The sequence below is a fragment of the Pipistrellus kuhlii genome, unplaced genomic scaffold, assembly GCF_014108245.1.
Source record: "Pipistrellus kuhlii isolate mPipKuh1 unplaced genomic scaffold, mPipKuh1.p scaffold_m20_p_6, whole genome shotgun sequence".
Lineage (NCBI taxonomy): Eukaryota > Metazoa > Chordata > Mammalia > Chiroptera > Vespertilionidae > Pipistrellus > Pipistrellus kuhlii.
The window spans coordinates 2,854,065-2,879,553 of record NW_023425562.1 but is presented as its reverse complement, the minus strand read 5'-3'; positions in this window follow the sequence as shown (position 1 = coordinate 2,879,553).

Here is a 25,489-nt window from a genome sequence, read left to right as displayed (position 1 = left end):
AGTATGGAATTTAGACATCGAGTTAGAAAAATAATACAAATGAAACAGGGAGCTGACTTGAATGGCAGTCAGTGTGGTGGGGAACCTATCTGAGCAAGACCAACTTCGAGCCTTCAGCCCTCACGTGGTTCTGACCTGCTGTTCTGACACAGATCTCTGTGTGTCTCTCAGCTTCAGCCATTATTACGGGAAATATGAGAAAAATCGATCCTTTTTATTGTTCTACACTTGACTGAAGTATATTTTTTATTGTTTAAGGGATCATAAAAAAACCATAGTAGAGGAAAGAAAAAGTTGTTTTAAGAAATAAGAAGAAAGGTGTTGCCATCAAATAGCTACTTCATGCAAACAGAAAACTTTGATAAAATATCTATTCTTTTGAAGATACAAGTGGTTCTTTGCTAATTTGGTTACAGGCTATACGTTCTTAAAGTCTTTACATCACTCCCTTAGCAAACGACTATCTAGCTGATTGATTAAAGTAAGCAAAGGCACAAGACTATGTCAATAACAATTGGAAATATGAAATGGTTAGGAAAATTTTTGGTGTGCCAAACAATTAATCAGGGTAGTAAAAAGCTAGGGAAATTTCTGGGCAAGTGGGATGGGGAAAGACAAGACCATTAAACATGGCCAAACAAGTTGAACAACTTCCAGCCAGCTAGTGAATCGTAACATCTTATCTTCCCTAACCAAGGACAAGCGCAAATGGTTTGCATCTCTCTGCCATAACCAGCGACTATATAGCTTAAATTACACTGGCCTGAGAAAATAGAGAACACAGATCCAATGACTGCCATATGTTCCAGCTAAACCCAAGGATGGACAAAGTCAGGGGAACAAATAACAAAAACCCAATCATAGCTAACCAGAACCAAGATAAAAATAAAACAGTAAAGCAGATCAAGAATAATTCCAAACGCCCTCGTGCTCATTTTGATGCATCAGTATATTAAAATGCATCTGGAAAGCTGATGGATATTCTATTGAAACCCTCCCCTAAGATTCTCCCAAGCAGAAGAAAAATAAAAACCCTCAAGACAAAGACCTGGTTTAGGCTTCTTCCTCTGGGCATGAACTTTTACATCCTCCTAAGTCCTAAGGGTCCCCAGGAGGTGTGCAACCAGGGGAGCAATGGGCAGCAATAGCTCGTCCCAGATCCTGTCTCCAAAGACCTCTGAACTTCCCAGAGAACTGATAGCAGCCCCACCTCCGCTCACTTCTGCCCTGACCTCCACTCCCAGTATGCTAAGAGCAGCCCCGTGTTGGCTCGTTTATTGCCTAGAGGAGTGATAGGGAGCCAAAGCATGGCCTTGGCCCTCTCCTTTGACTTCTTCTACCCCAAGTCTTTCCTCTGTTTCTTGGACTCCAGCTTTAATAAGCAGACTATCAAAGTCAACTAGACTCATGTTATGAAATCTTTCCTACCTGAAGTCAAGAACTCACACACTATAGGCTGGCCTAAGACAGGCCCACATTAGGAGGTCCCAGTCTGGTAACAATATGACTTGTTCTGTGATTTAAAATAGATCAGAATTTTGTCAAGAATGTAGTTGGGTTGTGAGTTTATTCATACTTGATTATGCCTTGAGACTGGTAATTCTAAGACTGATGAATTCAGAAAAAAAATTAATTAATACATACTTTCAGCAGGGAAATTCCATCTCCTTAACTTTCATTCTTTCTCTTATTTCACTCATTCAGTCATTCTTGTACTCATCAAATATTTATTGAGTGCCAATTATGTTCAAGGCACTATGAGAGACACTGAGAACACAGCAATGAGTAGTGAAACTGTCCTACTTACCTCCATGGAGCCTAATGTCTGCCTGGTCAGCACGTTAAAAATATAAATACAAGTGTGGTAAGTATTACAAATTATAAAAATGCAGGGTGCTATGAGAATGTGTGGCATAGCCTATCACCTTATTTTTTTGATCATCTACTTAGAAAACTATATCTTGCGGGATAAACATGATCCATTAACACTGTTCATCAAGAGATATTATTTCCATATGTAAGTCAAGGCAAGTGGAAGAGGAGATAAAAAAAAAAAAGGACACAATGCCGAAACCGGTGTGGCTCAGTGGATAGAGCGTCAGTCTGCAGGATGAAAGGTCCCAGGTTCGATTCTGGTCAAGGGCATGTACATTGGTTGCGGGCACATCCCTGGTAGGGGGTGTGCAAGAGGCAGCTGGTCGATGTTTCTCTCTCATCGATGTTTCTAGCTCTCTATTTCTCTCCCTTCCTCTCTGTAAAAAAAATCAATAAAATATATATTAAAAAAAAAAAGGGCACCCCCCCCCCAAAAAAAACACACACCACTTACCGTATTTTTCGGTCCATAAGACTCTCCGGACCATAAGACGCACCAGTTTTTAGAGAAGGGAAATGAAGAAAAAAAGATTCTGAAACAAATAGTGTCCTAAAATATTTTATGTGCATTAAAACCCAACATCACAGTCATAAACACATATAATCAACCCTGTAAAGTAAACAGCAGCATTTAGAACCATTTTAGAGCCAGGCAAGCACACAGAGACCACACAGAGCCAGGCAAGTAAAAAAACTTTTTTTTTTTTTTTAAGTATATGTGTAGGCTATATTTGGACCATAAGACGCAGGGACTTCCCCCCCCCCCCCCCCCTCTGGGGGAAAAAAAGTGCGTCTTATGGTCTGAAAAATACGGTAGGTTGCTCACCTGTGTAACAATACTGCAAGGGGTTTCAAAGTAAATACCATGAAAAGCTATAATGAGGGCTCTGTGTTCACTGTGAACATTTTAAATTATATACTTGATGAATCCATTTTTCTATATGTAAGTTTTATTTTTAGAATATTGTTTCTTTAAAAAATATTTTTCTTGATTTTAGAGAGAGAGGAAAGGAGAGGGCTAGAGAGACAGAAACATCAATGAGATAAAAACATGGCTTCACTGTCTTCCGCATGCCCCCACTGGACATGGAGTCCACAACCTGGACACGTACTCTGACCAGGGATCAAACCAGCAACCTCTTGGTTCATGGGTCGGATGCTCAACCACTGAGTCATATCAGCCGGGTAAAATAATATACATATATACAAAAGGCTAAGTGTCCGCCCGTCCATCCGACTGGGGACACTCAACACAGGAGCTTCCATGATGCTCACTGGCCATTTAAAAATAAATGGCACCAGGGACCTGGCACCAATAAACCAACACTCAGCTTCTCCAAAGTGGGATACCGGCACCACCACCACTCAGGAGCAACACCCCACCAAATCACACCCAAGGCTGCCAAGACACGATGGTGCAAAATGAGGCCCACAACCCTTCCCAGCCCAGAAACGGTGGCTGTGGGCGCCAGGTAAAAATGTCACATAGCAACACCCAGCTTCCTCTCCCTAGTGACTAGTATCCTTGGAGTTTTTTCATCCCAAGAACACAACTTGTTTTGTAGCCAGGTGCAAACATTTTACAGTTTAATCAAATGTCTGTGAAGCATTTTCATATGCTTCATTTCATTTGATCCTCACAGAAGTCCTGGAGTTGGTAGATAGGAGACTTGGTAGAATCCTATTTTCTTTTCATTAGCTAGACGTGAATAGCGATATTAAAATATTTCTTCTATTTAATTTCCTTCCAATATGCATGAATCCATGCACTGGAACAGTAGTTATTAATAATTACCTAATGTTCACACAGTTACCTCCAGGTTAATACCTTGCAACCAGTATACAGGATGGGGCAAAAAGTAGGCTTACAGTTGTGAGTACTCAAATATTATTATTTATTAATTATATTTTTTCCTTACAAACAACTATAAATCTACTTACGCCTCACCCCTGAACATACAGGCAATCCAATAGAAACACTTTTAAATAGAATACTGTATGTTGAGATTAGGAAAGGTTAAAGCAAGCAGAGTGAAATCTTTTCAAGCCTTGAAAGGAATAAAGTTATCTACACTATCTTTATTTTTAGATTTAAGCTGAGGCGGGTATTCATAAATGACATGCTTTAACATTAACTCATCACACAAAGCTAAGATTCTATTCAAATAGGTTTCTCTTTCTCCCGATCTCTGCACTCTATATGATTTTTCTCACTGAACAACAGCTGTAAGATGCATGCCACTGTCATCCTCTCACCAGGCATTCTTCTCTTTGTTGAGATGTCATGTGAAGAGCAAATTCCTCAGTCAAGTTGAACTCAGAGTTCTAAGACTTCATTGCAAGCTAACTACAAAACACTTACAGTCGGCTTTTATTGTGCTAATGGACAATCTTTGCAAGTATCTGCATTTTTTTCTCTTGAAATAAACACCTTAGAGATAAATCTGTTTTCTAAGTGTGTTGCTTTTTATTTTTTGTATTTTAGCTATTTGAAAAGTTATGTTCTGTGATAAACTTGCTTGCTTATTTGTGTTTGTATTTTAAGAATCTGTTATTCAGTTTAAAAAAATCGCCTCAAAAATGAATATAAGTGCACTTCTTGGTCTCCAAGAATTTAAACTGAGGGGAAGTTGTCAGGAATAAGAAAAAGTAATTGTATTTCATCTATTTTACTTTAAATTAGTTATTGTAACATTTTTCTAAAGTTCTTATTTTTTTTTTTTTAAGTTAGCCTGTGGTAGGCAATATAATGTTTCACAAATGATGTTCACACCTTAATCCTGGAACACTGCGAACAGGTGACCTTAGATGGGAGAAGAACCTTTGCAGATGTGATGAATGACCTTGAGACAGACAGACTGCCCCGAATTGTCTGGGCAGGCCCAGCAGAATGACATTGGTTACTGTAATGGAAAGAGTAGGCAGGGCTGTCATCAGAAGAGGCCAGAGAGATGTGAGGATGGCTGGTGTCATCAGGACCTAACTCCCTGCTGAGCCAGCTTTAGATGATGATGGAAAGAACCTGGGCCAGAGAAATTGCAAAGTGGCTAGCGGAATCAGGAAATTGCAGCATTTCCTGTTTCATCACCCACATGAGGTGGATCCAAATACATGCAACGTTTACATGCGAGGTTCTTAAAACGTCAGCATGCAGGGAATCACCGGAAGCGCTTATTAAAACACAAGTGCTGAGCCTATATGCAGTGGCACCTGGCAATCTGCATTTCTCCCAGGCTCCCAGGCAATGCTGGTGCTGCCGACCCATTATGGGAGGTGCCGTCTTGAGAACCACTAAGTTGTCCTATTTTCTGCTCTGACGTTTATACTCACGGCCTGCTGACATGGAGGCCCTTCTCCACTATTCACCAGAAACAAACTCCCACTCAGCTTTTCACAATTCATCTCTTCCAAGAAATCATCCTTGTCCCCCACTTCCTTTAGCCTTTAATGCGTTCCTATTCTGTACCCGAGGCGTGTTTATGGTGGTGCTTTGTGGGCCCTCTACCCTACAAGCATCTTTAGAAGATTTAAGATGAATATTTTTCCTTTCTTTTTATTTTCTCTCTTTTTTGTTGTTATCCTCACTCTAGTATGGTAACATGATAACTTTTTAATTTTTAGAACTTGTTGTATAAAGGATGATTCATAAGGTGGACCTAGTTATTGACATTTCAGTCAAATGTAAAAAAAAAAAAAAAGAAAATTTTAAAATACTGGGCAGTTGCATTATTTAGACAAAACATCTTTATCTTTATATGCATATCAATTTGTTTGATGTTTAGTGTTGCATGAATTGGACCCACACTACAAAGAGCCTATGGGTATTATTTTCTCTCTGTGTGTATTTGATTCCAAAACATTGCTGGAAAAGAACGGTTATTGTGGTATTTGGTGAAGAGGCAAATACTGTTATTTATATTTCTCAGAAAGAAAGATTGAAAAGGACAAACAGGATTTAGCCTGTAGCATTTTCTCTCCTTGGTGTATGTCACTCCTAAGTCATTTCATCTCTTCTACTCTAGCTGGAAAAAGAGCAAAGTTAATGGGTACATACATGCTGGCTCAGTCAGGCCTGGACCCCGGTTCTACCACCCACAAATAAGCTGTTCCCTATTGTGAAGTTGAAATGTAGAGTGGGAGACATGTCAGACATGTGATCAGGTAAACAGCCTTTTTAAAAAAAAGAAGACAGGAGTACAGAGAGCATGTTGTATATGATTTTTAATACAGGAAATATTTTTCTGGTAAGACTGTATGTGGTTTACCAAATGCATAAGAAACAATAGGAAAACTTTGAAAAGAGCTATGTATATATTTTAGGGCTCTGATTTAATAAAAAAAAAATGCTTGCTATTTGGCTCTTAATACTTTTAATTAAATGTTACTTTTGGAGATGAAGAATATAAATATACTAGAGGCCTGATGCACAAAGGTCATGCACGGGTAAGGTCCCTAAGCCTGGCCGGTGATCAGGGCTGATCCGGGGAGCAACCAGCGGGGCAATCAAGGGGGCCCTGCAGGCACCTGACTTGGCTGACCTAGGGCCTGTGGACAGATCCTGAGTTGAACATCTGCCTGCTGGTGGTCAGTGCATGTCATAGCAACCGGTCATTCTGACATTCAGTCGATTTGCATATTAGGCTTTTATTATACAGGATGGAAATTTATATTTTAGGATATGCTGTATTTGTTGAATTTTACATGTTCATGGTGCAGAACTTTCAGGTTAATTAAGTAATAGATGGGTTGTCAAAAGACAATTTTCCAGACGCGTGGTGAAGAGAGAGGCCTTATCCTTCCTAATGACTGCCTTTCAAGGGGCTGGCTCCGAGGTCCGAAGAAGGACCGTCTGCCTTTCAGAATACTGACACCAAAAGGGAAAGAAAAAGAATTAACAATGAACACTGTTCAAAAGTAGCTCTTCTAAGAAAAGAGAGGTCGGGAGTGTGGAGTCAGAGAGAATCTCTTTGAAGCCCAGTGGCTCTGAGGGAAAAGTTAGGGCCCCCTTGGTCATGTGATTGGTGCATAATTTAACAGCATGAATAGAACACTGTATCAGTGCTGTCATGGACAAATAGTAATGCTTTCCTTAGCATTCAACTTTTACTTTAGAAAGACAGTATTTCAGGACTTTCATTTTTCTATCTTATATAGGTATAAAAGTGCCAGTGAATAATTTATTCCGTTAGAAGCATGCTTGGTTATAGTTTTCTCTAAGTGAAGAACATCATATAGAAGAATGTTCTGGATTTTTTTTTAATATCACAAAGTCTTTTTTATTGCAAGCAATGCTATCAAATTGAATTTTGAATAATTTGGAAATCTCATTTATACCAGACAGGCCTTTCAAATAGTACAAATATGAAAGCTAGATAATGCAAACAATAATACTGATGATAATTTACATTTCCAATCTTTCTTAAAAGAGATATCAAACCAATAATTGATAACATCAATTGCATAGTTTTACAACCATGATTTACTTTTCTGTATTTTTAATCAGATGAGCAACATAAAAATTCTATCCAACTTTAGTATTTTAATTTCTGCTGGGGAGATGATGAAGAATACTTATTTAAATAATGTGAGGTGGTTTCAATTATTCTACTTTTCTATAACAACATTAAAGCAGAAACAGACAACAATACACTTAAAGAAATAAGTTGTATGAAAACTTAGAATAAGAGTACAGCTCTGAAATTTTGAGGTAAAGTCTCAGAACTGTCTGGACATTCATCTCTATAAGGTTATGCAAACATCAAAACAAAGGCAAATAAAAAAATCACACCAATCAAGTAAAACACACACACACACACACACAAAACCACCATCACCTACAACAACTAAAGAGATTTTATCTAAATTCTTCTAACATAAAGAGAAAGGAAGAAGGGGGTGGGGAATCAACTCTCCAAGTCCACTACTATTCTTCCTGGTTGCCCCTGAGTCTCATTGTATATCTGCAGAAAATCAGTCAGTGCTTTTGTATAAGAGGGGCAACTTTCCCCTTACCTCTTCCTGTTCGTTTGGCTGGTTGAATAATTAAAATAAGACTGATTAACAGGAGGAAATAAAATTTAATTTTGTGAGTACAAAAACCCACACGAGAGAGCCAGAGACCCACAGTGGTGAGAAGCTTGGGAACAGAAGGGTACAGGGAGGCCCACAGAATGGGACAGGGGCCCGGGATTCACAGGGGGGATCGTTCCCAGGCTGGTAACAAGAGCAGGTGTTCAGTGATTGAATGGTTTCCCTGCCACATTGGTAAGGCATGGATAATTATCCCTGGTAATAACTCATTCTGTACAAACCTCCGACTTAATTTTTTAAGGAAGAGGTAAAACTTTCTCTTGAGCCCAAAGGGTAACCATTACTGTCAGCTCAAAATAATCCACACCCCAGAGTGGCACACCTCGGCCTATCTCTCTGAACTCCTTCACTTTGAAAATGGTCCAAGCCAACTGGATGTAGCTCTTTCAAGATAGACTCCATAGATGGCATCAAAGGCCATGAAGTACAGGCAGTAACATGTCATGGCCACAGTGATGATGGGGCACATAACGAACTGGCTTCACGTGGAGATCCTCAGGGACCGAAAAGCATCGCCCGTGATGTAATTATAATTATATAATTAATAATGTGTCTCTTGCTTAAACAAAGACACATTATTAATTATATACTAGTATAATAATTGTAATATATAAAATGAATATGTATCTAATTGTTATGCATTTACTTATAATCCCTGATAATCTTTTATCTACATACAAATACCAATTACCTCATTTAAAATGATTTTATATATTATAATTTGGAGGATCTACTTATTAATACTTAATTACTTAATTTAAATGAGCAATGTATAAAATATACATTATTTTACAATAAGTAATAATGTATCAAGTAAGTGAAAATAATTATGTTACTTACAAGTTAATAATGATTACTACATTATTATCCTTTGTCTTGAGATTTTGTTTTCTTTAAATGATTTTAATACTGTGTTCTCATAGGTTTTCCCAAATGCATGAGTTTGGGAGATTATAACTACAAGTGATTCCCAAACCATTTTGAATGCAGGCAGTATTCCCCGTTAGTGAAACAAGTTCTTGCGGTTGATAATTCCGGTTGAAGGAAAATCACCTGTGATGTTCTCACCTTAGAAATGGTGGCTGACGCCTCTGAAGCTTTATAGAGTATGACCGTGCTGACTCCTCCTGGCCCTCCTTATTGAAAGTGTCAGCAGCAGTTTGTTAGAACGGTCTCCCTCCTCTAACAGGTTTGTGTTGTGAGTTTGGAAAATATTTTCTGTTTATAGCAAGTCCTCAATGGAGTTGAAACAGGCTCTGCTTCACAGATGGACCCGTGTTGAGGAAACAACATGCTCATGAATCTTCATTTAATTTATTAAAAGTAGCCTTAATTTTTTTCTCAATCTGCTCAAGTTACTAGAAAGTGGCATAAGGGATAAAAAAGAAATGACCTAATTGATTATTTTTGTGCAATATTGAAAACATATTAGATTATTGTATAATGATTAATATATGCAGGTTTTGGTTTTCGCTAGTCACATGAACACGTGGCGCAGAATGTGTGACCTTGGTCTGACCTTTCATGTCCAAGGCCACCAAAAGAGAACCACCAGGGGCGCACTTCCAGTGTAAACATATTTCTGGTTTATTGACTAAATCTCGCTGAACCACCATAAAGCAGTAAGCTCTTCACACTTCAAATGGTCTACTCTATGGTTTCCTTCACTTTGGAGTCATAACAGAAGCTGGTCTTTGGGTTACAGGGAGGACATCAGAAAACCAGTTGGGAACACAGAAAGCAAGTTGGATAGGGGCATTTCAGGACTTAGAAATGATATTTTGTATACATAGCAATGGGCAGGTAAATATGTACACAATATCAAACATACATATAATTTTCCCCCATTACTCTTCCCAATTACACAAAGGCATTTGTGTTAATTTCCTAAGGAAAGCAATGAACTGTTTCTGTGACGAGGCAGCAGGGGGCAATAGGCATCATTGAAAGATGAAGGAAGAAGCTTGAACAAACTGTCTTGCAATGAATTCCCTTGCAAACTCTTCTAAGAACAAACCTGTTACAACAAAGCACTCGGCTGGGTTTCTGTTAGTGTTTTATAAATCTGCTTCAGAAACGCACTGATGTACAAAGCAAACTGTAGCTTAGATTTCCCCCAGCATACTTGTTTAATTTTCAACGGAAGAAATTTAATCCACGTAAATAAACATTCTTATTGGGACATCAAGATTCACGTATTTGGATATAAGCAAATCCTGCCTGTACATAAACACTGAGAATTTATGTGAGTGATAATCGCACTCAGTTCCCCAACCAGTAAAGACATTCAAACGTGAATTGTAACTTTTCTATGTGTTTGAGATTACACCAGATTATAGCTTATTGTAAAGCCAATCTTTTCTAAAGTAAAGCATTCATATATTAAAAATAGGTGTTTTTTTTCCCCCAGTTTAAAACTGCTTCAATGAGGGTTTGTGTTCTGTTTTGTTTTGTTTTCTGAAGTCCGTGTAAGAATCTAGCTCTCTGTAGCCATGGCAGTGATTATATGATGGAGCTGCACAATAATACTTTGCAATCTGTCATATGCGAAATATGGCACTGAAGCAGATAAACCCAGCCCACTGAAGTATGCTCTCTATCACTGCATTAGATGTGACAGCACAGGCAGTACAACAGGATCTGTAAAAGCAAGGTGTTTCTCCTGTGATTAGAAGTTTAACTAAACATTAACTTCTGCCAAATGTTTTAAAGATTTTTCTTATAAGTTGAACTGGAAGTTTACAGGTTAATTAAAATGATACACCACAAATGCAGAAAATCCATCAGTGAGGACAAAGAAAGTTTGCTCCACCTAGTTCTGTTTTACAACCTCAAGAAGATTTGAATAAATATCATGTTCAATTCCACCCATTATCCTATTGCCTCTTATTTGCAATGAATATGGAAAAGATGAGGAGAGGCGTTTCGAAATGAGAAAGGCGGTGGCACGCACAGGCCAAATAATATTATTATATCACAATCCTTATCTCCCAACGGAGCTAGAAGATGGAAATTGTTCTGCAGAATGGCCCTGGTAAAATTGAGGGGTTTTCCCCCTTGAATGTTGTGAAGGAGAGCAGAATATGCCACCCCAAAATATGACTCTTTGGCATAAGGATTATTTTGAGCTGGTGATTAAAAACAGACAGACAGACAGACAAAGGAGAAGCTCTGAAAATGAAGAAGTTACACTTTTGGAAAATATATTTCTATTGACAAGGGAGAGCTGAATGTGCAAGCCTCTTTCCCTCTGTGGAGGGAAGAGACCCTCAGTGATGGAGAAGGCAGGGATTTCAATCTGCATAACACTTTGCATAACTCCAGGCACACAGAGGCATGCATGTTATTAAACTTACCTTTCCCCCCTCTCCTATCCATCTGTCCTTTATTATTTCTTTATCTCAGAGCCACAGTTGAGATAAAGAAAATCTTCAGGTGTACCAAATTCACAGCATGGGCACCTAAGATGTAGGGTGCCATCAATATTTGTCCCTGGAGACCTGAATCAGTTAGAAAGAACTACATGGCAAAGCACAGCAAGGCAGAGGGGTTTTGCACAGGGAGGTGCAGCCTGGGACTAAGAAAGCCCCCTGCGAACTTCACGTACACGAACAGTGTGCTTGTGCGAGTCCAACCTCTGAAACCTGGTAACAGGTCCTTCTGCCCAACCTGAGGCCCGGCCCCAGGCAGCAGCATTAGCTCCGGTCCTTCAGGACGGACAGCGAGCCTTACCACATCTGCATAAACTGTTTCAGTGTTAGGCACTCATATACCTCAACAAATAAATTCCACAATCAGGACAGCCAACATATTCACCCACCTCCCAAGTTTTCTTGCACTCATAATTCCCTCTCCTGCACCTGCACACCCTCCTTCATTCTCAGGCAAACACGGATCTACGTGCATCACGACAGATCAGTGGCACCTTCTAGACCAGTGGTTCTCAACCTCCTTCCTAATGCTGCGGCCCTTTAGTACCGCTCCTCTTCTTGTGGTGACCCCCAGCCACAGAATTACTTTCATTGCTACTTCATCACTGTGATTTTGCTCCTGTTATAAACCGTAATGTAAATATCTGAGTTTTCTGATGGTCTTAGGCAACCCTGCTAGCAATTCTCAACCTGTGGGTTGCTGCTGTAGAGCCTAAGACCATCGGAAAACACAGATACTTACATTAAGATTATATCTATATCTATATCTATATCTATATCTATATCTATATCTATATCTATATCTATATAGGCAGCACAAGCATACTAATGCAATAAAAGTTTGGATTGTTTACAGGTTCGTCATTAAAAATAAATCTACTATTAACATTTGTGTACAAATAGAATACAAGGCACCCAGTTAAACTTGAATTATTTGTAACTACCTACATACATGCACACCAACATAAAAGACTAATACTGCACTGACACTAAAAATTATTCCTTGCTTATCTGTATTGTAAAAGGCCAGTGGCCGTAATGCTGTAACAACCAAATGACCTGTCACCAGGAGATGCATTGATGGGTAGTGGTGAAGCAGGTCTTGGTCTCGTGGCGAGTTTGGTTCTGGTGCGATTTCGCATGCTGGGCCTCTAGTCTATAATAATCAAAGCATAATATGCTAATTACAGCCAAACAAATTTCCTGACTAAGCTGGATTGTGAGGGCTGAGGCAAGCCGCTATGGCTACAATGACTGAGCCCCTGGCATCAGGCCTCTAGCTTGAAGTAAATTACCATTACTAAACTACGTATTTCTTTCTTCAATCTTATTTCTCAAAAGTGTTTACATTCTCTAAGATGTTTTTTCACTATTTGCATATCAAATTCTTAGTTTATGTATCATTCTGGAAGAGTGTTTGGCAATATCCATGTAAAAAATCACATTCTTAAAGGAATAAAATCCATTTCAAAAATAGTAGTCATAGAAAATGCCATAATAATTATTCACTTAAATCTAAAATTCCTTTCCTCTTTATTAGTAAAGTCTTTTCTTTTAGTGGCAGCCTTGACAATTAAAATGATCATTATTTTATCAATTTTTAAATATATTTAACAATTCCTTTTAAGCAATGGAGCACTTAAATAACAGTTTGCTTTTCTTTTTGTTTGCATAATCCTATTGCTAGAGATGTTGAAAATTAAGTATAAAAATTAATAGACTTTCTTAAAAAATTATTTAAAAAGCCCCCCAACTGGCTTGGCTCAGTGTTTGAGCATTGAACTATGAACCAGGAGATCACAGTTTGATTCCTGGTCAGGGCATATGCCTAGGGTTATGGGCTCAATCCCCAGTAGGTGATGTGCAAGAGGCAGCCCCTTGATGATTCTCTCTCATCATTGATGTTTCTGTCTCACCTTCTCTCTCCCTTCCTCTCTGAAAGCAATAAAAATATTATTTAAAAAGTAAACAAGAATTTGGTGAGTATGCGTGTGTGTGTGTGGGGGGGGAGGGCTTAAGAATTAAAGCATGATCAATACTTTAAACTGAGAATTCCCTCAACTGCATTTGTTAAAGAGCCAAGGAAGTTCTGAATGCAAGGGAATTCAAGAATACAAAATATCAACAAAATCATGAGTATAATTGCTTAATTCAAACAGTTTACATGAAGTAAGAGTAATAGCTCATGATAACTGCTGTAATATCATTAGAAAGGACATAGCTGCTATCAGAGAACCATTACCCAGAATCTAGGTAATGAGGAGACAGAAAAAGAGGGCTAGGGAGGCAGTCGGACAGAAGCCACGTGGAGGCAGGGGGAAGGAAAGTCAGGCCAGGCAGCAAACAAAGGACCTAGAACTAGCGAGGATGAGCTAGGCTGGGCCGGGAAAACTTGTCCCTGGGTCTGGCCAGGTGGGAACAGTGATGTCACCTTGGATCTGAAGTGGCAGTCCTCAATCAGGGCCTCCCACAGGGGGAAGTTTGAACTTTGATATAACTGCATAGTGCCAGTTTGAAGGGACCAATCAGAAGCCGGCGGAGTATATGAATATCCCCTAGACAAAGCTTAGGCGATAGCCCACTCGGGGCTCCCTTTCTGCCGTCTTGTGGCAGGAAATCCAAGCTTTCTTTCCCCCAATAGATCTGGTCTTCTTCCCACCATTTTGTCCGTGAATGCATTCTTCAGCTTTCAAAGACAAGGACCACAGCACTTGTGTTTCAGTAGGGACACCCAGCACCTTCCAAGAATCACTCACGGCCTGTTTCAGCTTAGAATAAACATGTTTGTACCTCTGTGAGCAGCCCCACATTTTTCTCTTTATATTAGCTCAGCCACAAACAGCATGATTGTTCTCACTAATTTTAAACTTAATAAGAGAGTCTCTGCAAACATTTGCTATTGTTCCTGAAGTCATATCCTGAGATTTTACTTGCACTAGACATATAAGACAACCTTTTTCATAACAAAATACTGCAAAATCAGAATTTTTTTCACTGCAATTACTTGCAACCATGGCAATGAAGTAAAAGCAATGAATAATAGCGATTTATTATCGCAGATTTTTTGTTTTGTTTGTTCAGGCACTTGAGGATTCGCTTGCTTTTTTGGGATTATAATATACTGCTGGTGAAGTATATTCCAACAATCATTTGAGCTAAAAGCCTCATGATGAGGCTTTGGAAGGCAATTACATCTTTTATTGTGATTATTTTATATTCTTTTCTGAATTTCCCTTAACCATAATTGTTATTTAAATCTCTGTTTTGTAGTAGTTGTGGAAATCACACGTTCTCATATGCTTAGCTCTTAGCTTAGGCTGGCTTACTACTACATTTGACTTTCTAATGATTTCTGAAATTGAGTGAACAATTGCAAATTTACAAAAAGCTTTAAAGGAAATTTTTTTCCTTTTATAAACATAAACATCCACTCTTCAGAACAGTCATCATGAGATGTAAACTTGTGCTTTGGCACTTTGGCATTCAAAACATACAAATAGAAATATAGATAATGGCAAGTATTGCAATGAGTTTTTTAATAAGTGATGATCTCAGGAACACATGAATCTATTACTCATAATTCCTAACTGATCATAAAGTGAGTTAAATTATTAAAAAGTTTGCAAACTTACAAATTAAAAATAAACTGAAAAAGTTATTAAATGCTATGGTAAAAAATAACTTTACCTGCTGAATTTGTGTTATTTATAAAAAAAACATATGAATGTAAGGTATTTTGAATATCCCGACAATGTACACATAGGGTACACACTTAAAATCACTCAATAAAAGATGTGCTTATAATGCAGGGGATGCTGAATTCTCTATGTTCAAGTTTTAATAGGCACTGCTTTCACTGTTCCTGAAATTCCTTTAGAGTGAAAAGGCTAGATGATATGGTGAGCATTTATTTAAAACTTGTTAAATAAATACTAGCTAAGCCACTGATTGAGACAGGTTTTCACATAAGTTTTTTTCTTTCTTATTTTATTAAATTATTATTGTTTGTTAGAGAGGAACCTTGTTCCCTCTTCTGGTTTGGAAATGGCAATCCAAGACTAAGTTTGTGAAAAAGACAAGGGCTGGAGGATTGAACTTTTTTGACTTCATTCCAGAAGGCTGGCCAAGGACAGGCACGCCCCTCTGCCTGCCCTCTCGCCATAGCTGTTTCCTTTCATAGATACACAATATGCAAAGCCCTGGACAAGCTACAGATGGCAGGAGCAGATGTTAGAATCCTCAAAGTCAATGTCACCTACAAATAACAAGAATATGTTCATAGGGCCAAAAACGTCCCTGAAAAGTTTATTCCCGAGGAAACAAGTAAAATAAAATAAACTCAACATTAAAAAGCCTCAGAGAAACAGTGATTGGAGCTCAGCTCAGTGTGACATTGGCATACAGCCTCAGGGCCATGGCTCCACGCAGGTGAACACACATGAATGGGTCTCAAAGATGCACAAAAACCCTCAGCTATCTTTGTGCAGGTGTTTGTGTGGACACAATCTCCCAACTCATTTGGGTAAATACCAAGGTGTGTGATCCCTGGATATTCTGGTCTCACTAGTTTTTAGTTTTGTAAGAACCACTACACTGTTTTTCAATATACTCCGTACTTCATCTTTTTCAAAACCCCCAAGCTGAACAACAGCGGCGAGACCCCTCTTCACAGCTCTCTGAGTGGCTGAGATTAGAAATAAAATGCTGGCCAGGAAGCAGACTCTCGGGCTCAGTCCTGGGAGAATAATGGCAGAGCCACTGTGGAAGGGGATTTGGTCTCTGGAAAGGCAGATGTGGGGTGGGGGGCATAGAGAGAATGTTTCTGTGAAGTTTTCTCAATGTTTTTGTAAACATAAGTCTATCGAAAACATTTAAGTCTAAAAGAAAAAAAAAAATCCGAGGACTCACAGGGAACTGCAAATCTGCGTGTGTGTGACCAGGGACCGGACCTGGCGTGAACCCACTCTGCCACACCAGCTGCTGCCGGAGCACACCTTCAGACCGGCCAGAGGAGTGCAGGACGCCTTCTCTCTGAAGCGCAGTCATGAATTCTGCACTGAAACCGCAGAGAATCACAAAACCCTCTGCCTTCTGCGGCCACAAGCTAACTGAGAATGTCTACTGATAACTGAGGATTCGCTATATGAACACTGAAAAGAAACGGAGCATACATACAATTACGCAAAAGACAATGGGTTTGCTTGTAAGAGAAACCGCGCGACAGCCCATCACACGATGAGGGCTGCACAGCCGAGTGCATCTGCTCCCATGGAACCCGAGGGGAGATGGGGAGGGGAGTGGCTATGTGCGTGTTGACCTGGGTCAGTGGTCGGCAAACTGAGGCTCACGAGCCACGTGCGGCTCTTAGGCCCCGTGAGTGTTTAGCGAAGGCCAGCTTAGGAGCACCCTGATTAAGTTAATAACAATGTACCTGCCTATATAGTTTAAGTTTAAAACATGTGGCTCTCAAAAGAAATTTCAATCGTTGGTGCTGTTGATATTTGGCTGTTGACTGAATTTGCCGACCAGTGGCCTGGGTGATTCTAAGGCGACAGTGGAGGCGACAGAGGGAGCCAGGCACCCACAGCGCACCTTCTGAGCCATCAGCATCCACCTGCACAGAAGAGCGAGGTGAGCCATGGGACGAGGAGGAAGGCAGTTGGCTGACCTGGGACAGGAAGGACCCCCGCCCCCAGGAGGACAAGCTGAGGCTATGGCTCAGGCCTCACCAGCCATCACTGCAAGGTGAGGTCTATGGACGTGCTCCTGAGAGGAAGGAAGCAGACGTCTCTGTGAGAACGGCATTTTCTGGAGGAGCCTGTGAGGAGGAAAACACTGCTGAGGACAGTTTAGAAATTACAACATGCCTCTGAACAGTGGTGTTTCCCTTTGTAACTTCACACAAGGATGACTATAACTAATAGGGGCTCCTCAAAGTTTTATTTCTAAATTGATTATATAACTAATATTTTTACTTTATTGGCTGTTGTAAGAACAGCTTCTTAATTAAGATCTCTTAGTTATTTTAACTCTTTGTAATTTAACAAAATGAATCGGTTTATTCACTTTTTTCCCAGCACTTACCTTTAAATTTAAAATATCAATTACCATTAAATTTAAAATATCATAAAATAGTTATCATTCTGCAGATAGTTAAACATAAAAGCTTGCAAAGCTTTTGCCTCTGTCAATAAGCTAAATCTGCTATGAGAGATTTCCAGAAACATCTGTATTTTTATTGTTATTGTTATAAAATTCAGCACAATGAATTTCAGTTACTTTTTGAAAGTACTGCAATCCCACCATATACCCATCTCATCAATATAATACCTCGTACAGTAGCAATGGGGGAACAGAGTTGTTTTGTATATATTTTCTGTTTTTATTGCCACGATGATACTCTTCTTTTGAAACGCAAGTTGTTTGTTAGTTTGAGTGATTGCTTGATTGAGATGCTTTGTTCTATTATTTAAAAAAAGTTAAAGCATGTTTTTAGTTATTTCTAGGGATCCTGGAGAAGAAGCATACCTAGCTGGGAAATAGTCATGAAATAATTACATGGGAAATGTCATCAAGTTTATGAACTAGGTGTGGTTTTATTAGATAGAAGATTTGTTTAATAAAAAAAAAACCCTCAATTTTTTGTTTACAACTGATTTTTATTTCTACTACCTTAAAGTCAATCATGAGATCACACCAATAATCAATAAAATTGTCCATGATTTGATAATATTTCAAAATGGGATTTTTATGCTAGCATCATAAAAATCTTATACATCTGACCAAAATGGTTTTTGTTACAGAATATTTTATTACCCATTTTTGTAAATGTTTACAATACTATGGATTAGGGTTACTTTTTGCATTAAATATATTAATGGGATAGAACTAGATGGTAAATTTGGGTACTTGAAAGGATGGGGCTTATAACATGGCATTGGAAACTTTTCCAAATATAGTCTAGCTAAGTCACTGAATGAAATAGGTCTTCACATGTATTTTTTCCCTTTATTAAAAATTTTGTTGTTAGAGATAAAGAAATTTCCATTTCAAAATCAGACTGGCTCTATCTGAACCATGAGATATTTTAAATTTCTATTTAACACTTCATTAAATCACAACAGAGGATTTAAGGCAATTGAATATATTCGGAGGTTAGGGGGATCTTTTCATGTAGTAACACAGAGATAAAAGGCAAAATGTATTTTAGTCAATGTTGAAAGGAGCCTGAAAAATGAATTCTCAAATCATACTTATGTCTTGAATGAGCAATATTTCTTAATTAGATAATGGAAGTAATCTCTGGATTGCCATGTAAGTGGACAGTGTATTTGTTTTGGTGAACATAATACATTTGGACTGGAATTACTATACACACTAAAAATCTAGCCCATAAACTATAACTTAAAATGTAGCATTTTTTTGTAATCTCCCTTCTATTTCAAATGTATACTTGATTTTAAAAAAATATTTCTTACTGACAAACAGTAAGAAGTCAATATACATTAGCTATTATTATTACCACGGGTCCCACAGATGTCTGATCGGTATTTGCTGCTGAGAGCTCCTGGCCTGGAGATGACACCAGGTTATTTGCTCTGTGACCTGCAGTACAGGGGAGCGGCAGACACACTTCCTGGTCTGATGGGTTTCTACTCCAGGGGAGTCACACCGGGGTCATGAAGAGAGACTTTGAAATGCAGGGTGTCCACACCTGTTGGTGTGTCCCCATCAGCGTCAGGTGCTGCTCTGCCTTGGCACTTAGGAGAACAAATAGAAGGTTCTGCAGTCTTCACAAATCAGAATGTGCCAACACTGGTTAGGCTCAGTGGATAGAGCTTCAGCCTGCGGACTGAAGGGTCCCAGGTTTGATTCCGGTCAAGGGCATGTACCTTGGTTGCCAGCCCATCCCCAGGAGGGGGTGTGCAAGAGGCAGCTGATCCATGATTCTCTCTCATCGATGTTTCTAACTCTCTATCCTTTTTTCTTCCTTTCTGTTAAAAATCAATAAAATACATATATTTTTAAAAATCAGACTGTGCGTTTGCCTCACGCCTGCGCAGTGGACTTGTGTTCTTAGACATCCACTGTATTCCCAGATGGGGAGTATAGAGCCAGCATTTCAGGGTGCTCTAAGATGTGATATACAGAACAAATTGCCAGCGAGGCCAGTATATGTTTAAGAGATTTAATTGCTGTGTACTTCAAACATTTCTTACACTGTGCCATCTGGCAGACAGAAAGGTTAATGAATTTTTAAACTTAATGAGATATGCCCAGCATTAGGGATGTCTGAAAATTAGATGCTAACCACTGGTAAATGACAGATTTATCAATAAATACCCCACAAAATTACAATCCTTTTTTTTTTTGGCCAGTAGAGCAGTGACACATTTGTAAGTGGTAGTAAAAGTGGCTTAGACAACTGTCAGGATAGAAATAATAATTGATAAATACAGTAGATCTCTTTGCTATTTAAAGAAATGTCATCCATAGTATCATGACTTTTTTTTTAAAATGTAGTTTTAAGAACTGTTTTTGATATTGAATAGAAGATTTCACTTAAGTTTAAACAAATTTATGGACATGTTGGAAAATTCTGATAATGGTTTCAAATGCTCTTATTTTATTGAAAAGTTTCTCTGTCATTCAAAGAAAACACCTTTTTATGAAAGCTCCATTTCTACTGCAACTGCATTTTGCATACATTAAGTCTGGCAATAATATAAATTGACTGGCCACCTGTGGTATTTCCAAGGAGGGTAATCACCTGTACAATTCCCCCCTCACCATCTTAGTCTCCCTGCATTGTAGTTTTCCCCCAGGATGAATGCAGTAAAGAAGAGATGTCCTGTGCTTCTGCCAAAAAGCAAAATGCAGAGAATTAAGCAGAATGCTGGCAGTAAATAGCAATCCATTTAACAATATGAAAACTGGAAACGGTTGATACAATCTGTTGAGTGAGTTGGGGAAAATGAACACATATGTGAAAATCACAAATAAAATATTATCATAGTTTTAGAATCATAAATAAAAATTTATAAGACATAAGAACCAGTATAACCTACAACCAATGTACATGCCCCTGACTGGAATCGAACCTGGGACCCCTCAGTACGCAGACAGATGCTTTATCCACTGAGCCAAACCAGTTTAGGCACAAGAAATGTTTTTTACTGATTATTATCAGATGAACAACTGTAATAAAACACCACAGGGCTGTTTACCTTAGAGATTCCAAGGGTGGTACCCAAAGCCATTTGTTCCCGGAGTCCTAGTCTGGGATGGGGATTTGATGAACGTATGTAGCTTGACCATCTTGACTACTGCTACATTTATCAAAGCAGAAGACTGGGCTGGGAGGGGTTACCCTACTACTTATATTTCATTTTCTTTATTTCTTTTTTTTAATTTCAAGGTGCATTTACAGTCTCACTTCATTAAGGGCTTTTTCACAGTACATCTACAGTCTCATTTCATTACTATTGTTTGACATAAACCTTCGTGACATAATCAACCAGATGTGTATGGTTTTCAGAACATGGTGTATAAATAAATAGTCTTTATAATTTTTAAAAGTTTGTGAGAATCGTTTCAGTTCGAATAATTCTGCATTCCTCTTTTAAGTCCTGGTCTCTCAGATGGCACCCTGGATACGTTTATGAGGATCCCGGTGGCACAGGGGCCTGGCAGGGGTCTTAGGGAATAATTACCACTAATATGAACATACATGCCGCCAACAACTTTCAACAACTCCAAGCAACGAGGAGCTGTTTCTCCTCCCAAAAATCATACTTCACATTTACACAAGCTACCAGGACCATCAATCACAGCATCTTGAAATCTTGACAAAGTCTCAGTTCTCCTGGAAAGTGTGTCAAAGGGCATCTTGCAGAAATGCTGCAGGCTCATGAATATGTATAAGCACTGTGGGGAATTAGATAGCATCCTCAGGCTTTCTGCTCCTCACCTTGCGGATGCGGTGTGCGTGTGCGTGTGAAGTAAATTACCATCAGTGTGAGGAGGGAGACCAGAGAGCTGATGTGATGGCTGTGACATCCCCTCGGCTCCTGCGCCTTAGGGGGCGTTTCTATTACTACTTCAAGGAAAGTCTTGCTTTGGCAAAAATGTGCACTTCGCATGCTTTCCTCCGAAAGGCATTCTCTGGTCTAGGGGTGTCGAACTCAATCAGAGAAGGGGCCAAAATCTAAAATCCAGCCTAAATCGCGGGCCGAATGGTTTACTGAACAGTCATAAACTGTCATTGTGATGGAAACGCAGCGGAGTGCAGTGATGACAGCACGGTGCGGGCCACATTGCAAGGCCTGGCGGGACGGATTTGGCCCGCGGGCCTTGTGTTTGACACATGTGCTCTGGTCCAACGCTCCAAAGGCATGGTGGGGATTAGTTTGCCTGTGATGTTTAGTGATTTTGAAAAATGTACACTGGAGCCGACCAGTTACACCTGCTGACAGAACAGGCGTTTGTAGTGGACGTTACTCCTTCAAGCTGGGGCTCGGGGGCCATAGTCCACATGTGTCGAGTGCTGCAGCCTCTGTCCCAGGTGCCCTGCTGGCCACAATGTGCAAGCCTGACCAGGGCGCTGCTTTCCTGCATGTTCCGGCTGTGCGGACCTGCAGTGATGCCGCACAGAAGGAAAGGCAGAGGAGGACAAGAGCACATGTCAGGGAACTAAGGCTAGCTCCGCAGATGGAAAATCTTTTTATTTTAACCAGTACTTAACATGAGGGTTAGCTAACAGATTTGTAAAGGAAAGAGGACACACTGTAGTGAAACACAGGTAAGAAAGTATAACAGAGTAGAAGGACTAGACCACATGTGTCAAACACAAGGCCCGCGGACCAAATCCGTCCCGCCAGGCCTTGCAATGTGGCCCGCACCGCCCTGTCATCACTGCACTCCGCTGCGTTTCCATCACAATGACAGTTTATGACTGTTCAGTAAACCATTCGGCCCGCGATTTAGGCTGGATTTTAGAGTTCGACACCCCTAGACTAGACAAAGAGACCACTGCAGCTGGAGAGTGGACAGTGAAAGTGTAGTAAGTAACTGAGTGAAGAGGGCTGAAGCACACAAGAAACTGTTGGCTCAGCGGCTGAGCATGGACCTATGAACCTGGAGGCCATGGTTCAATTCCCAGTCTGGGCGCAGGCCCGGGCTACAGGCTGGATCCCCAGCAGGAGGCCTGCAGGAGACAGCTGATCAATGATTCTCTTTCATCACAGTCATTTCTCTCTCTCTTCCTCTCTGAAATAAATTAAAATATATGTTTAAAAGACATGGACATTATTAGCATATAAATGGTGAGTCCCTAAGAGTAGAAAAGCATTACCTATGGAAGAAATGGAAAAAAAATATTTTTTAAAGCACTAAATAACAAACCTGCAAATTCAAGTGCCCAGAGGAGAGCTAGCCTTAATCACTGTGACCAAATTGTAAACAGGCTCTGTCTCTTGTTCCTTGACCTCCCTTTCCTTATAGCAATTACTTCAGAAATCGGTAAATTGTAAATTCTCTCTCTGCCCCCTTGGAGATGTAAACATTTTAAAAGGCATCTTCACCGTTACAATATGTGATTATCGTTCTCAAGGACCTGGAAAACATCCATTTATAATGTGATCACCAAGAAAGAGAGTACAGTGAGTCCTCACTTAATGTAGTCAAGCAGTCCTTGAGAACTGCAACTTTAAGCAAACAGCATCTAAGGAAAGCGATGTTATCACTAACATTACAATAGACTAACTGATAGAAAAAGCATGCTGTTCCTGTATTTCTGGTCACAAAAACATCACCAAACTTCTAAATAAAGCCTCAAATATGTCTGATATTAAACAATAAAATAAATCTAGGTTCTACACAGACTTAACAAAGATTTAGAGATGCCAATTCACCCAACATGCATGTCTTTGGGATGTGGTAGGACGCTCACATACCCTGAGAAACCCATGTAGACATGGGGAGAACATGGAATGGCGTTGAGCAAAACAGTATTATCTGAGGAGCTGCCTTAGCTCCATCTTTCAGTTTCTGCGGAAGAGGAGAAGCCTGAGCTTGGGGAGCACCTGACTCCTAGCTGTAAACACCTCCTGGGTGAAGATATTAGAAGGCTCACTTTTCCTTTGTGTGAAACCAATTAGCAAACACGCATGGCCTATGATCTCCCATTCACTTCAGCTCTTAAAATCCCCATCTTCCCAGTCCAGGAAGCTCTGATCTCTCTCCTGGATTGAAATATGAGTCTTCTTTGCCTGCCTAACTCTATCTGGTGTCACAAAATCAGACTGAGAATGTGTGTTGTAACGACGGAGAAAACCAGGATACTATAGCTTTATGGAAGCCAGGGACAGGGAATGGTTCGAGAAAGGACTGCCCTTCACTATCTAGACTGCTGAAGCATCAAGCAAGATAACACTGAATACATTGTATTGGGTTAAATAATAAACAGCACCTAAGATATAAATGAACATATTGTTATCAAAGTGCACAGAGTGTATGGGCGAAGGCTAGCTTGAAAGGGGTTAAGGAATAAGTGGAAAGTGAATGGAGATGCTAAGCGTAGGTAAGAATAATGTACACAGCCTCTGAATCTAAGTTTCTTTTTTAAGTTGTTATATATTTATACGGTTAAGAGAACCTATTGAAGAGATTCATGTCTGCTACTTGCCATTTTTATAACCCAATCACCTTAAGAAACCCTTTAGGAAATTCTACAACTACACTGTTGACTTCATTTGTAAAATTTAAGGATCTGTCGTGTTGTTACTAAGAAGGGTTCTTTTTTAAAGAATTTTACAGGTTCATAAGATATGTAAGTTCTATGTGAACTTGAAGGCTGAGAGAAATATTATTAGCAGAAGTATTTGGGCTAAAGCCAGTAAGAAGCATAGCATCGTTCTGTTCTGGTCACTTACTGTTTCCTGCCAGGTGAATTGAGAATGCCTCAGAAGCTGGTTTACTGACACAACTTCCACTCACCTGTCCTCACTCACCCCCTGCATGCCATGGTTCTGCTCAGTCTCAGAGGGCAACAGTATTTCACTGCTTATTGTTAGTATTGTGGAATATATTCCTATGACATGATTTTGACCAGAATTATTTTTAAAGCTGCGTACCCATTTTTATTGGGACAGCATGTAATAATGGGGACCATAAATGCCCAATAGGTGAAGAGGTATTAAAACTATCATTTATAAAACTTAATTATTGTTGTAAATTTGTAACTAAAAAATAGTAAATATTAGCTCCTATAAATCCATGTAACTTCTTTTAATATTAGGCAGCATTATGTCAGACAAGAGCTTTATTAACCTAGAGAGAAAGGTAGATAATAGATAGGTAACAAAGATGAAATTATACTTAGAGTTACTCTCCCTACAATGTGTCTCCCCGCTACTTCTGCATTGGAAACAGTCTCTGTTCTCAGTGGGGGTCGGGGTAGTTTTTATTTTCCTTGTTCCCAATACCAACGGTGCAATAAAATCACCCTGTATTTCTTCTCCACAATCTGCTGTCTCTCTTCTACCTAAATCTTCTCTGACACAGTCACAATAGAGGATAAAATGGGTGATACCTTTTGGTGTATTTAACATATGTTCTTGCAACTGATTTAGATTATAAAGGTCTATCAACCAAAGGCAATGCTGTTGTGCAAATAAAATTCTTGTTCTCCCCATTCTTTATTTTTACACTCATCGTAAGAGACTGGATATAGTATTAACATATCATATCATGCCGAAACCGGTTTGGCTCAGTGGATAGAGCATCGGGCCTGCAGACTAAAAAGGTCCTAGGTTCGATTCCGGTCAAGGGCATGGACCTTGGTTGCAGGCACATCCTGGTAGGGGGTGTGCAGGAGGCAGCTGATCGATGATTCTCTCTCATCTATGTTTCTAACTCTCTATCCCTCTCTCTTCCTCTCTGTAAAAAATCAATAAAATATATTAAAAAAACATATCCTATCAAATTTAAATTCTCTCATTAAGTCCATGTGACTGAAAATATCAAGTCATAGTCCTTCACTCATATATATGCTAGGTGTACCGGTTAATAATATGGACTTTGTAATAAAAGAA